The sequence below is a fragment of the Epinephelus moara genome, chromosome 2 (genome assembly GCF_006386435.1).
Source record: "Epinephelus moara isolate mb chromosome 2, YSFRI_EMoa_1.0, whole genome shotgun sequence".
NCBI lineage: Eukaryota > Metazoa > Chordata > Actinopteri > Perciformes > Serranidae > Epinephelus > Epinephelus moara.
Genome location: NC_065507.1, coordinates 10,482,799 through 10,497,894, shown reverse-complemented (window position 1 = coordinate 10,497,894; position 15,096 = coordinate 10,482,799).

The window sequence follows — 15,096 nt, the reverse complement described above, 5'->3', positions numbered from 1 at the left end:
ACTCACGGGCTGACAAAGAGGGGATAACTGTCACGGCTGAAATGGTATTCCGGGAATTATTTGACGGGCATCTCATTGTTATAGTTTTATTTCTTTTTGAATGCTTTGGAGGCTTTGCTACTGTGTCTGTTTTTCATGTCTGGCTTGCAGTGACTGTTATTTTGTGACAGAGGGCAGCAGTAAGCCATTGAAAAAACAAGCATGCACCGTTTTGGTGTCAGACCAGAGCCACATGCCAAAGACAAGCCATGAACTTAAGTTGATCACACTCTGCCTAATTTGTCCAATTTAAGCTTGTTTGATTCATTGGTTAAAAACTGTCTGTCTGAGGAGAGCCAAACCACCATTTGCTCCATCTCCAAAGCATATTTGAAAGGCTGCCAGCCATATTTGGGGTTGCATGCACATTACTGCATTGAAACAATATGTCAGCTTGGAGCATGGCTTAATTTGAGCAACAAGCAAATATGCTGGTTGAACCATCTTGATATTGTGCAACAAAGTGGATGACAAGGGGAGTAACAGGGGTTAAAAAGACACTATCAACCTCTTGTCATTACATTTTTTGTCTCTTTCAAATCTTTAGGATTGTTGTGTTGGCCCCTTGAGACCTTTTTATGACTGCAGTCTTCCATATAAGAGAATCTGATGGTCCTTTTGTGTCCCCTTCAGAGTTTACATCACTCACTGTGACAGGCTGTAAAGACAGTCACAGGTTCTGTGGCTTTCTTGTCTCAGCAGGTTTCTGATCAGCTCATTTTCATGTTAGATTCAAAGCGCTAATGTTGCCGTCAGTTTAAAAACCTTGTCACTCAAACTTGCACAGTTGTTTCATTGTGACTGGAAACAGAGGCAAGTGTGACAGGGTGTGTGCATGAACTGTAATTGAACTCAACTGGATATTACCATGCATGGATGTTAGTTCTTCTGAGTTTACTTGAAATCAGAGCAATGTGACAAATTAGTTGTATTTAAGTGAAATATAAAGCATCTTCTGCAGGATCACTTGCCTTTGTATGTGACGGTGCAGCCTGGTGGAAAACTGTTATCTATCAACATCTGAGTGCACGTCCACTGTTGAGTAGGACAGAGGGAGGGCAGAACATTAAAATAGTCAGAGAACTGACTGTACTTGTTGGCGTCCCCCAAGGCCCCGTCGCGATCCCGTTCTCTTCATAGACAGAGGTTACTCGGGTACAAAGGGGGATTCATTCCTGCAAGAGTTCATGTACTTGAGCTTGGCATTTTTCATATTTACATTGCTTGATCGTCTCAGTAGATCTGTTTATGATATTTTCCCCCTCACTGTTTGTTTGTAGTTCTTTCTTCTCAACTAATGCTCTCCTCCAGCTCCCTCCCTCTCTCGCCCTTCTCTTTTTATCTCCCTCTCCTGTCAGTGCGATATCCTGCACGGTCGGTTTCTAAATTAATTCTCTAAAACATTTTCTTTCTTTTCTTTGTTATTCTTTGATATATTTCAGGATCTACATCAGGACATGTTTATATTTCAAATGTACAGAAAGGAGGTCTGTATAGAGAGATGATGGGCGACTGGTCTTGACAGCAGTTCAGGTATTTGACAAAAACATAGCTGGCTGTCGTGACTATGAAGTGAATAGAGACAGGAACCAGACTATTTGTGATTGCAGCAGCAAGTCTATTTCCCCTGGCAAACCTGTAAAAAAAAAAAGAAAGAGAAAAATAGGCCACAAAATTCTGAAGCAGATCCATTTCCACTGCACTCAGTTTACTTTTAACTGTTTCAACCCGTCTGTCCCACACCTGGTCGCTGAGTGTGGCACTGAACAGAGCACGCTCTGTTCTGCGCCCAGGCAAATCTGCCGAGCCATACGGAAAATAAATCAGCTCCACATTCATTAAACAAAAAAGCTGTGGGCAGATTTATTTCATTATTGGGTCTCTCTCATTTTTAGCATCCGTTTAGCTTTTTCCCCCCTCTACCTTTTACTTTTTTTTTCTCCCCCTCATATACAGCAATTTAACTCTGTAAGTTAATCCTCCATCTCATTCCTTTTGGCTCCTTATGGAGCAAAGGGCCTCAGCCATGCTTCTCCAGTGGATCCTCTTCAAAGCGAACCAGTGTATTGGTTTTGTGTCTCAACCTCTTTGCTATCTCTTGTGCTGTGGTTTGTGAGGTGCTGTGAAACACTTTGGCCCAGCCACCTAAATTGCTGCATAATGACCCAGTGAAATGTCCCCTACCAGGAGAGCCATGGCTCTCTGAAACAACATAGACAAACCTGCACAAATATGCTGCTCTGTTTATGGAGAGGCAAAGCCCTCATGGAAATAATCGGCCTATTAGGGTCAGATATTTCAAAGTGTGCTATCTGTTTTCCCTCTTTACCCTCACTTATGGTCTTTGATATAAATTCCCATGCCCTGTCCCCCAGCGGCAGCAGCTCTCTATGATAAAATCCACCCCTCGCTAATTCTCTCTTTCTTTCTTTCTTTCTCTCTTTGGCTCACTGTCTTTCTGGCACACTGTGCAACGATTAAAGTGTTGATTTGTTATCATTCTAACTTAGTGATGCCGGTGCACATTGAGGTCACAGAGCACAGCAACTGTGAAACCACAGCGCCCAAATCTGACATTCTTGAGAAAATAAACATGGAGGTATGTCAGTTTCTTTTAAAGCCTTGACAGATCATGTTGATTTTGATTTTCACTCCCTTTCCTTTTTGAAACTCTACTGCAGAACACTCATGATAAGTCATGAAAGCAACATTTTAGAAAAACAAAAGTGATCCTAGTTTGGCGTATTACTGTACAGGAACATGTCTGGGGCCTTTGAGAAGTATCACCTGTTTTACTCAAGTCGAAATGGCCTTGTCTGTGCCCTCCCAGCTGCTGACAGTACAACTAACTTTTAGCTGCTATCAGCTTCATCCTCCCAGCATCCTCTGAGGAAGGAAGCAGAGCAGGCTGCATCAGTGCCCCGCAAGCTTTGCACCGCCATCTCCTGCGGGGATGCTGGTTATTTTTGGACTGAGGGCGGATCGCGTTACGACTACGAGAAGACCCCTCAGACAGGAAATCACCCAGCACGCCACCCCAGCAGCTTGTGCATTCTTGGCCCTCAGCCGCACCGGCTGAATGCTGGTTGGTGATTCAGCCCCATACATGTAGATGGTGATCGGAGAGAGGAAAACCCAGCAGAACAAGAAAGTCATCTTCATTTCAACTCCGGATGACCTCTTCCCCACTGAAATCTCGACACACACAACCCATCAGCCCTGTGTGACACGAATATTGATCACCACACCCAGCGAGCTCAAGCAGTAGTTTGCAGTGTTTGTGCAAGATATGATGCGTATATTTCCAAGTAGACATTGTTGCAGTCAGTATTGAATTGAGGCCATGCTGATATAGTTTTCATAATTTGGGATTTTTGTGTACCCAAAATCACTTTATGTGTGTCTTGTTTTACTTAATTTTGGTTAGTCTGTTTGGCAAAATATATGGATATACATGCAAATTTCTACCCATCAGGGCCCTGTTAGCCCATTCATACTTACATCTATGACTCAGTTAGCATCAGTAAAGCTTTTTTTACAGTTTCACATAATGAGGAGGCTAATGCTTACACAAACTATGGTTTAATTCCACAGTGATCTACAGAGGTGAAAGCAAGATTAAAGCTTCTACAAGACTGAAATATTTCCTGGATCATTACCGTACGCCGGCAAGACACTGCATAATGTAGTCATGTGTTGTGCTATTTGTTTCATATGAACATTCCTGGGGTTAGCTGAAAAACCACACGGTTATTATGTGGGAAATATCAAAGCCTGTGCGGCCACCAGGGCTGAAGTGGAGAGCGTGGGAGGTTTGTGACATACCCCCGATTTCTCTCCATCTGCCCACCGAAAACATGCATGGACTGTGTTTGTGTGCGTGTGAGTGCTGCTCGTGCAACCAGCATTTCTGTGTGGCTGGGAGAGGGGAGCCATGCTGCGTCTAATGAGGTTGTTTGGCTGTTTTGCAGCGGACTTCCACCTCATTTCAGTGAAGCATCATCACACCCTCAGCCAAACTCCTCCACCAGTCCATATGAAATGTGTTTCATAGATAAATAGTATTTGAAATTCTCATAATAAAAATAAACAATAATCAGGGCATTGTTAAATCAAACTCTGGAATGTGCCAAGTTAAATAAAGTCTGGATAAGTTTGTGTGACTTCTCAAGGTCTGGGTTTTTTTGTTTGTATGTGCATCTCTGTGTTTTAGGGGAAAAGGAATGTGTGCCAGGGCCTGGTTTATTGGTGTTCACATCAGCCTGACCTCAGGGTGTAAAGGGCTGTTGCTTCACCGTTACTTCACCAGCTCAGGTTACACGCCACCCATCCACCCTCAGAGAAAGCAAAACGGAGGTGACCACTGCGTTAAAACAGTCCTGCTTTCTCACATGAAAATGCGTCAAATCTCCACAACACCACAAAGCATTTGGCATCCATTATAGACTGTTATGTATGGGCAAATAAGTTCAAATACAGCCTGAATGCACAAGACACTAGCAGTGGGGGAAAAATCGATACAGCATGGTATTACAATATTTTGCGAGGCAAATCGATACACAGGTACCAAGTATAAATTCTTAATATTACAAATACAAATTAAACTTTTGTAGCCTACTAGCATAATACAATCAATTGCTTTTTCAGTCCACTAGATACAATTTTATGCAATATAAATGACTGCAGTGAAATGGACAGACTGAAAACATTATCTTCTCAGATAAAATACATGTAAATGTTGACAAAATTTTTCTTAGCGGATGTAAATAGCAGTTGAAAAATAATGAATTGCAATATGTATCGCAATATTTGGTATCACAATATTGCAACACATCTTAAATCACAATATTGTATCGTGATTTAAGTATTGTGATACTGTATTGTGGGGCCTCCTCTATAGCTGCCTTTTAAAGTCATTGATAGAGTCGTTTAATAGTGGTGACCATAGAAAAAAGAGATCAGGAACCGAGCTCGTCGGCACATATTTGACCCCTGCCCTTTAACCACATCATGAAAATATGTGTAATCACCTCTAGGACACAGGGATACTCGACACTATAATAAATGCTCTAAATGAGCACGTCCTTGCGAATATGTGTGCAGTCCCCAAAAGTGCAGTTGTTAGGGAGATATCCTGTGGTGTGGGGTTTCAGCTCAATAATTGACATTGTTGGCCTTTGTAGGTCTGTGAATACCACTGACACCTATATTACTGAGTTTTTATGGGTCGGGTTTCTGAGCTTCACCACGATGACCTCCTTGTTTGTTGAAATGTGCTTCTCAAAAGATTCCCACAAACTACTGAAGAACAGGGTGTACAAAATATACCCATTACTATGGCATTTAGTCTCCTTTTGCGCACATTAGCATCACAACTAAGGTGTATAGAGATGGGGACCTATGTGATAATGTATGACTCTAAAAGCGTCATTCATCTTGCTGTTTTTCTCCCTTTCAGAAGCAAATAGCCCCACATTTCATTTCTTATCTGCATTGAAGGACATGGTGGTATCCATCCTCTCTGTGCAAAGGGCAGCAGCCGAGGAAGCTAGAAAACAGAACAGAAGCTAACTATAAATACATGGATTAATGGTGAACTTCTCGCCCATATAGCCTTGGGTACAGTACAGTCATTGGTTGGAAGGTAAAGAGAGAGTGAGGAAGAAGGAGTCAACCGTCTCCCCCTCTTTCATCATTTCCCCACTCCCTCCACACTGCCGCTGCCCCAGAACCCACCTTCATTAAAACTCACTGGAGGGTTATGAATGGGCCTGTCTGGCCCGCCGCACGGCCTTGAGAGCCCAGCTGGTTCCTATTAAAGACTCTCACCGTGTGCGTGCATTTGTGTGTGTGTGGGTGTGTGGGTGAGAGGGAGAGAGAGAGAGAGAGCGCCCAGTCATCTGACACTGAGGGGTAACAGGTTCTGGTTAATCCCTGGCAGGTAGCTCTGATGAGACCCAGAATTCAGGTGCTGCCAGAGCAGAACAGAGGTGGAGGGAGGGTGCGACTATAGGTAAAGTGGAGGTGGAGAAAAGATGTTACCTTTGTTTTCAAGCCTTATAGGGTGTCTATCTGAATCCCTGAGACCTTCATCTCCTTTTCTCTTCCCAATCCCATCCTCCACTTCATTATTTTTATTCTCATCTTCCTCTTTCGTCTCCCCCACTTCCAATCACTCACCGCTTCCACTGCCTTTTCACTCTTCCTTTCTCACCTGCCTGCCATTTGTAATTTATAGTAATAAATTAAAAAAAAGCTGTTGTCCTTCTTTTGGTCAGACATTATTTTCCTGGCCGCGATCCAAACACAAGGATGGGATATCGGGCCCCTAGCCAGACATTTTGGGCCCATTTTTATGAAAGTGTATAAATCTGAGTGAGCCACAGAGGGGAGGTATATATATGCTCAGTCCCATGGCCTTTTGTTCTTATGTTGGTCTCTTATTGCAGTGGCGGGGGGTTGAGGGCTGAAATAAAACTGTACAAATGAAGAGCCTATGGTACGGTAGCTTCATGTGTCATCCAAACAAGGGTAGACTTCATGCATGTCTGAGCCTTAGCGGTCGATTTGTTAAGGAGACTGATGGGAGTTACAAGATTACTATGATTATGGAGCATAATTACAACATTAATCCATGTTATCCCGTCATCTTTGAATTATATTCCCTCGTAGCCTTTAATGCTGTAGACCCACATGAGGAGAGCCCTCATTGTGCATTTACTCCACAAATGGAAAACCATGGTGACCGTTAATAAAGAAAGAAAACATGACAGCATGGCTGGTGTGGAGCTTTATTGGTGATATTTGAGCCATCTGTGTATTGACAAATAGGCTTTTTTGACTGTCACATGCTAGATAGCGGTACATCACTTTGCTCATGGTGACACGGGAGAGAAAGACACGGAGAGAGGACATGTCTTTATTTATGATAGCACTTTGTTTGTTGGACAATATGGTTTAAATTGAGTCCACTCACACAATCCCCCCCCCTCCCTCTCCCCACTTTGTATTCCCAGGCCTTAGTAAATCGCCTCACTTACGTCGAGGTTTACATTCTCATGCCCTTCCAACCACCAGACCCCCAGCTCCCACCCCCTGAAAACGGATTTTTTTTCCCCCTCCTCTCTTTCTTTCTCCCATCAGTAACACCCTCATTCACAATAGCAACCTATACCCCCCGACCATCCTAAACTGCTGCACAGTGCAACACATGTGCTTCCAATTAGGCTTTCTTTTGTGAAGAAGTGAGGCTCCTCAGACCACCGCCTCCTTCTTGTATTCACACACCCCCACTTTAGTTCACATGGACACATGTGTGTACAAAACATTAGGAGCACCCTCTCAGTATTGAGTTACACACTTTGGCACAATGCAAATTCATGTCGTCAGTCATGTCGCTGCTTAAATGTCCTTTTTATTGCCTCCCTCCCGTTTAATGTTTGAAGAGGATTTAGTGATAATGGGTGAAATGAATCAGTGAAGGTTTTTGTGCATGTGGGTTGAATTGATCAGTGTATCTGCCAGGAGGTACTTTCAGATGAAGGTGCAGATGAGGAAAGGCAGAGGTGTACAATGTATACAAATATATCTTTTTTTCTTTTACATAGCAACACAACTATCTCACATCACAGCAAATAGCGTAACTAGAAAATGAAAATAATTACTCTCTACATGATGTCCCCTTTAATCATGTATGTTATATTCATCTCTGAGTCATTAGAGTTTGTCTCTTGGGAGCTGTTTCTGTATTACAGCCCACAGAGAGTCACACTATAGATGTTAAGAAATCTCCCAACTGTGAGAAGTTCTGCTTGCGACCACTAGAGGAGCCCCTATGACACATGAACACCACAGCCTACTCAGTGACAAACAGTCAAACTAGTTGCTGGTGTTGAAGTCCATAGCAGGGGAGCTTTTTTTATTTGTCATCCCTCAGTGAAATCCTTGCAATCATCTTCCAACCACTAATGCTTAATGTGGTCTTGTCTTGCCCTCAAACAGCCGAGGAGTCTTGGAGGTCTTCCATCACGCTTCATTCAATATTAGATTGTACATCAACTTTAGTAAAATGGGAGAATACCAGTGTGCACACACACACATGTTGGTGCATTGTTTACCAGTGACTCACATAGCAGCATTGTTTAAGTGTAGTTGTTTTCTAGGCCGCTGCTGCGGCTTGTGATTGAAATTACTGTTGCCAAGGAAACGCTCTAATTTGGCTTCATTGTAGACATTGTGGTTTGAGCAACAGGTGCCTGTTATTTTTGGTTGCTTTGTTGCAGGGTGCTGTGTGTTTAAGTACCTCTGTTTGTGTGTGTGCGTGTGTGCGTGTGTGCGCGTGCGTGTGTGAAAGTGTATAAGCACATGAGTGTGTGTGCTGATGTGTGTCCTAGCATGCTACCTTTGCATCTTCAGAGGGACAGAAATACACAGCCGCAAGCTGAGACAAGCAGGAGCAAATAAGGTTCTGCGGTTCGCCGAGCCCCACACCCATGGGATCTATAGCATTTGTTTACCAGCCCCCCTTGAAGGTGTGAGATTTAGAAAAAAAAAGAAAGAAAAGAAAGACAGAAAAAAAGAAAAAAAAAGTTCTTAAAACCTCTGTTCGTTTCACACAAGCAAATCAGGCATGAGGAGAAAAAAATCAGGTTACCAAAGTTGTTGTGTGTTCTGAATCAACCGCCACTCAACTTGACCTTTCTGTTTTTTCCATTCCTCTGTTTTACCAAGCTGATGCATAAGGGTTTGAGGTGACATATAGGCTATGTAGATACACTCTGATTAGACCTCAGAAAAAGGCAAACCTCCATCTATGATGTGAAACCGAGAGCAGTCCAGGCTTACCATCAATTTAAATTTGAAATGAACAGACGTCACACACCTTAAGACACAGTCTCTTCACAATCCAAAATCAACATATTGCAAAAATAAAGCTAATAATTTGACACTCCAGAGATCTGCAGACTAGATACTGAATGTTTGCCACCGCAGAGGATGTTAAGCCTGCACAGAGCTACAGCAGTTTTCAATCAAGTGGGTCATATGGCAAATTTAGAACATAGGTGTGCTGGTGATTTCTGTGGCAAGAATAATGATGGTTCTGCAACTGTAGCAATAACTGAATATGTGTGTTTGTTTGCAAATCCGCTTATAAGTTAGAGGGAAATAGAGTGATGGGAACACAAGCCCGTGGTCTTTGTGTATTTAGTGACAAATTGTATGCACAGTAAACACTTTTGTACATCTCACTTCTCATTTGTAAATCATAATCCTCATCAAATCATCATGTCTCTTTGGGAAGTACTGAGCATACAACTGGATAAATGAGACTTGGATTATATTGTAAGAGCTGTGAGAGAGTGTATAAAGAGATGTTTAGATATAATTTTGCTGTTTTGTAGTAAAGCGTGGTCACTGTGACTTCAAATCATGCATTTTCTCCGTTTTTTGGATTCTTCATTCCCCAGAGGATATCCTTTCTCCCAGCATAGCACAGATCTGCCAGTTAAACCCGTCAAGGACACGCATAATCTTTACTGTACATGGACTGTGGTCCTAATGGTCATTTGAAAGAGAGACTAATGCGTTTTGCACCACTCAACACTTCAGCAATCTGCACTTAAATGACTGCAGACAGTGCCTGAGCAGAATTTCCACCACATCACTGTCTACACGGTGCTGCACATTCTTAAAAGTGCTGAGGGCTTACTAAATCGGTCTGATATTAACATGGTCATACCAAATTCTTCAACCATCACACAGTAATTTAACCTTCTGCTAAAAGCTGCAAACTCAAACGCCAGAGGTGGCAGAGAGGCCCGTACAGTGATGCTTGGATCCAGAGAGCTGCTGTGGGTGTAATCCTGTCTGTGCACTTAAGTGTGAAACACAGATACACATTCACAGATGCACACTGGCATGCACATGCACACTCACAAATACACCTCACTCTGGTTCAGTTACACATTCAAGGCATTTGGTGATTAATGCCCTGCAAATGGGGGGCTCTTTTGACCTTAGCCACTGTGTCCACCCACCACAGGCCCCAGGGAGTCCACCTCCCTCTGACCTCCTCCTGCCTGGCTGATCTATGTTGGAGAGAGAGACGGAGAGAGATGGAGGGGAGAAATTGAGAAAAAAAAAAAGTTCTCTTACCCTGTGACCGCTCTCCAGGCCCCTAGCAGTGAGTGGGGTTGAGCCCACCACGCCACATGAGGCCCCACTGCATGGTGCTTTCCTCCACTGTTATTCCAACTCTCTGGTTACAGTCCAAAGCCCAAGAGGGTCTTTAAGGGGGGCCTTGGGATCACAGGCCTGACTGTTAACAGCTACAAGGTGAAAGGCCTCGGACGCTCCCTTAAGCTCTCCATGTTACATACTCCCCTGGCTTAACAAACTCCTTGGAGACTTCAGGCTGCTCCTCAGGGTTCTCTTATTGGTTTGCAGTGCCTTGTTTGTGCCTCGGGATACCATGGTATCATATTACTGCTTGTGCACGTTGCAAAACTAGCATTTATAATTTTTATGTCAACATATGATTTGCATATGCATTGATAATTCAATATCTTTATGTCACTGGTAATTAACACAGGTTTGTCTGAAGGGAGTCATCGGCAGTGTTTACTTGATTTTGACGTGTCATGTAAGTCACCCGACCACCATTAATATTGTCCCCCCCCTCACAAAATGATGGATTGCAGACGAGAAAGTGAACTTCTAATCATTCAAATATATGCAAGCTTGTCAACTAAGCATTCGGCTTTTGTTTCAGCCCTTCTCCTGACCCGACAATTTATCTTTTTGACAGTGTCAGCTGGGAGAAATTTCCCATTATCTCTCCAACCATTATCTGCTTATGTACCGCATTTAAACCTGTCAAAATTAATCCAAACGCAGTAATTGATGTGTGATCCGTTGCAAGCCTGAAGACCCCCTGCTCTTTTTGTCAAAATTACACTTGTCATTTTCTATCTGAGGACATGCCTCTCAAGATAACAGTCGCTGTTTTCCCACAGGTGTGATTTGTCTCCTCTGTCACATCCATTTGACTCTCCCCTCCCCCCCGTTAACTATATTACATTTAAAGATTTGCTTTATATATTCAGAAAAAATATATTGTTGGCAAACAATCTAGTTAAGTGTAATTTGATTCATGGTATCCTACCCAAGGTAAAAAGATTAAATACAATGCTGGAGCTCATGCTGTTGAAAATCACAGCATTTTAAGATGTCACTATGGCAACCACAGATTTGTTGTTTTGCTGCCTTGTTCATAACCACATCTTCCACATTTAAGTATGCCCTTGTTTATATCCCAACTGTCACCACAAGTAACACACTTTTTTTTTTTTTTTTTAAACATGCACTCAGTTTGACTCAACCTGTGCAAATGGCATTGACAGATGGTACATTGTGATAATAATTGCACTGTTGTGTCTGGCCTTGCAGAGGATTTCCTCTGGGAAGTGTCTGGCTGCAGTTGTGATGATGCTCCACTGAAACTGGGTGGAGGTCCATCGCTTTACAGCTTTACAGGCTGCTTTAGGTGAAGAGCAGGATGACCCTCTTTCCTCAGACATACATGTACAGATGGGCCAGTTGGATGAGTGATACTCGTGTGTGTGTGTGTGTGTAGCTTCTATTCAAACATGCAAACGCAGAATATAGATGGTACAATTCACTAATGGGCTTTCTGACATGTTATACTAATTCGTCATCTACCCATTGTTAACCACATCAGCTATGTTTTATATTTTTGCGGCATTTCTGATTTATCAGATAGGCCATACTCCAACCTCAGCCACTGCAGTATGACTCAGGACCAGGTCGCCCAGAACCAAAAAAATATTCTAATTATAATGCAACAGACAATTGCTTTTAGATACAGTACTTGAACAACAACCTCACTCCTCTTACTGCCTGTTTATTCCCAACAATGGAGTCTTGAGTCATCATGCACTTCGGTCTTGTTTTGTGACTTGTTGCTTGTGTCTCCAATGACCCTTGACGTTCTACTATCTCAGTCACGCAGACACATCACACCTACGCTAGTCGGCCAGCGGCCTTGCTCCCCTATTGTCTCCCAGCCCTGCAGTCGTGACCCAGAACGCCCCGCTGCAGGGGTCTGTTCCTATTTATAATGGGGGGGGGGGTTTCCTCCTCTTGTATTGTTGCTGTTTGCCAGCACTTCCTCCTTTCATTCACTGACCTCTTCTCTACTTCCTGTTTGCGCAGCAGACCAGTGGTCATCCCAAGGGTAGTTTGGTAAATTCTCTTAATTACTCTGGGTAAAGAGGGTGTGGTTGAGGCAACTTAGAGTGGAGGAAATCACAGTCATGTTTGGATCCCCGGTGATGTGTCCTCATATGGTCATAATATCCGAAATGACCAAAGTAAAGTACTGTAAATGATTTACTTTCTTTATTTACTTACTTCTTACTCCTAACCTATTTTTTTTTGATAAAACATAAAAATATAGATAATTTTGTTACCTCTTCAACAAAATGTGTGTGTTAATATGTTGTGCTTTACTCTTAAACTCTTTTATAATAATGGATGTAGCTACCATGATGTCATTTGTTGGTTTGTGGATTCCCATTTTGAGGCCTTGAGTGTGGCATTTTTTGGAGCCAGAAGTGATCTTATTTGGGCGAGAGGCTGGTGCTTTGGAGGAGCGAGGGGTGGTTCTGACTGAGAGGCCGATGGCGTTAGTGATTGGCAGCTTGTCACCAAAAGCGGCTGCAAGATTTAAGCCTTATGAAAATAAAAATTCAGCCCCCCTACATTTGTAATGAACTGTTTTTTGTACCAGACTGTAAACATGTTTCTTTGTTTGGTTATTTTGCTGTAAAATTGTGTATTTTGAAATTAGTGTTTATGGGGATTGACTCACCTCTGGAGCCAGCCTCAAGTGGCCATTTGAAGAACTGCAGTTTTTGTAACGTGTGTTTGCTTCATTTTTTAGCCCCTGAGGTTGAATCTACTCTTGGCCTCAAACATTCCTCCCTTGACTGACATTTTTATTGTGCCATTCCGAGCGACAAATATAATCCACTGCCCTTAAGTGAAATCTGTTTCTACATTTGAAGGGTTAACATGTCCATTTCAGAAATGTTAAGTCCTCTCCTTTGAAACATTATTAGTGTTGTTTGGCAAAGTCAAAAACAGAGTCACAGAGTCACAGAGTCACAGATACTGACGCTAACTTTTGAAAATCCTTGCTTATATTATCTATATGAAATTATCTTTGCACATTCTTACTCTGACTAACTTTTCTGTAACTTTTCCTGCCACCAAGGACCCATTATTTATCAATTTATGAAGATCCAGGCTGGTGGTGTGCAGTCGCCTCTGATTGCAGAACAATCTGTGAGTTCCACTTCAGATCTCATGTCCCAAGGGAGACCTTTTTATAGTTTAACAGGAACCAACCCTCCCTTGTGGCTTCTACTCATCTGTGCGAATGACATAGTTTTCTTCATAATTTATCTCTGTTATTTTCTGCTCTGTTTTATGTTCCTCACACAAAGTAATCAGCAGTCATAAGGGAGGAGTGACTATATACTTTTATTTTTTTTCTGTATTTTTGTGGCGATGGTGGGGCGAAGGGTTAAAAACTGGAACACAGTGATACTTTACAGCTTAAACTCTAAATTACAATCACATGTATGCACAGTTTTGCCAGTTTTGTGCCAGGCTTTTGTTTTCCACAGGCTATGGTCTCAAGTGTTTAGATGAGCAATTGAAAATAAACAATACAGTTGACACTGCAGTTCAATATCAAACAATCTCCAGCACAACAATGAGCTGAAGTGTGGGCAATATGAGTGAATGGCTGACCATTGATGCATACTTCACTTTGTTGCCCAGCCGATGTTAAAACTATGGCAGGAAATGATGTAAATGGTGACCTGGAGAGGCAAAAACATTGTATAAAGGGAGTCTCATGAGAGTCTGGCTGACAATGGATCAAAATGAGACCAGGAACAATGGAACACAAGTTACTGACAACATTCACAGCCTCCACCAGATGCTAGTGTGAGAAAAAAAACCTGTAGTTTGATTATTTGGACCTTTGAGCTGCTGGAGCCAAGGCTACAGCCCACCTGGATGTTACAAAGCCTCATCATACAGAGATGGGAGGCTGAACTCCAACTCATGGCCTCTTATCTCATTCCGACATCTGTTTGCACTAGGTCTTCCAGATGTTTCCTGCTTGGCTTCTGCTGATTCTTAGCCGGGCCAAGGGCCTGCGCACTTGCCTGTCCTCCCAGCCCAGTGTTGGTGCTAGACCTTTGGGTCCCATCAAATGTGTTTACCTAAGGCCCCACACTGATAGTAACTTGGCGACAAGGCTAAATCATATTCCAAATGTCATCATCTGTGGGAGAGGCAAGTTATTTTTGATACAGGGCAAGTGCTTTGGCCTTCGAGAGGCGCAAATGGGAGGATTTTTTCACTGAGTACTTTGTTATCCAAAGGACATTATGTAACTGTACTCTTTATATCTGCTGCGCTAAGCCACAGCTAAAATAGTCAATCAAATGTGATAATCAGCCAACTGCAGTTTAGTCAACCAGGTCTACGTGACTCCATTCACTCCTTATTTCAGTACCTAATAATGTCCTTTGTTTAGTTTAAGAGACAGTTTGGACGACAGCCAAGTCACCTTCCCCTGAAATACATTTCCAGACTGAAATGTGAACAATAACTCCATCATTACCTTAAATATCTGATGTAATATTTGACAAAGATTCAAGAGCCGAGACACGTACACAGCTCATGAGTCACTGTAGCATCATGTCCTCTGCATTTTTGCTAGATGAGTGTAGAAACTGGCCGTGGTCCACTGATTAAGAACCGTGAGAGGACAGTCATTATGTTATTATGTGAAGTTAGAGTTCAGCATCAGCAGCCTGTCGAGAACTGTGATTATGAATATAAATGTATAAGGAGGTTTGTTAAAACAGGTAAAATCAATATTATTCATTGAAAATGAACCACATGAAGGCATGTATGTGAAAGCTGTCGTGTGTAATGATGAACTCACGGATAAGT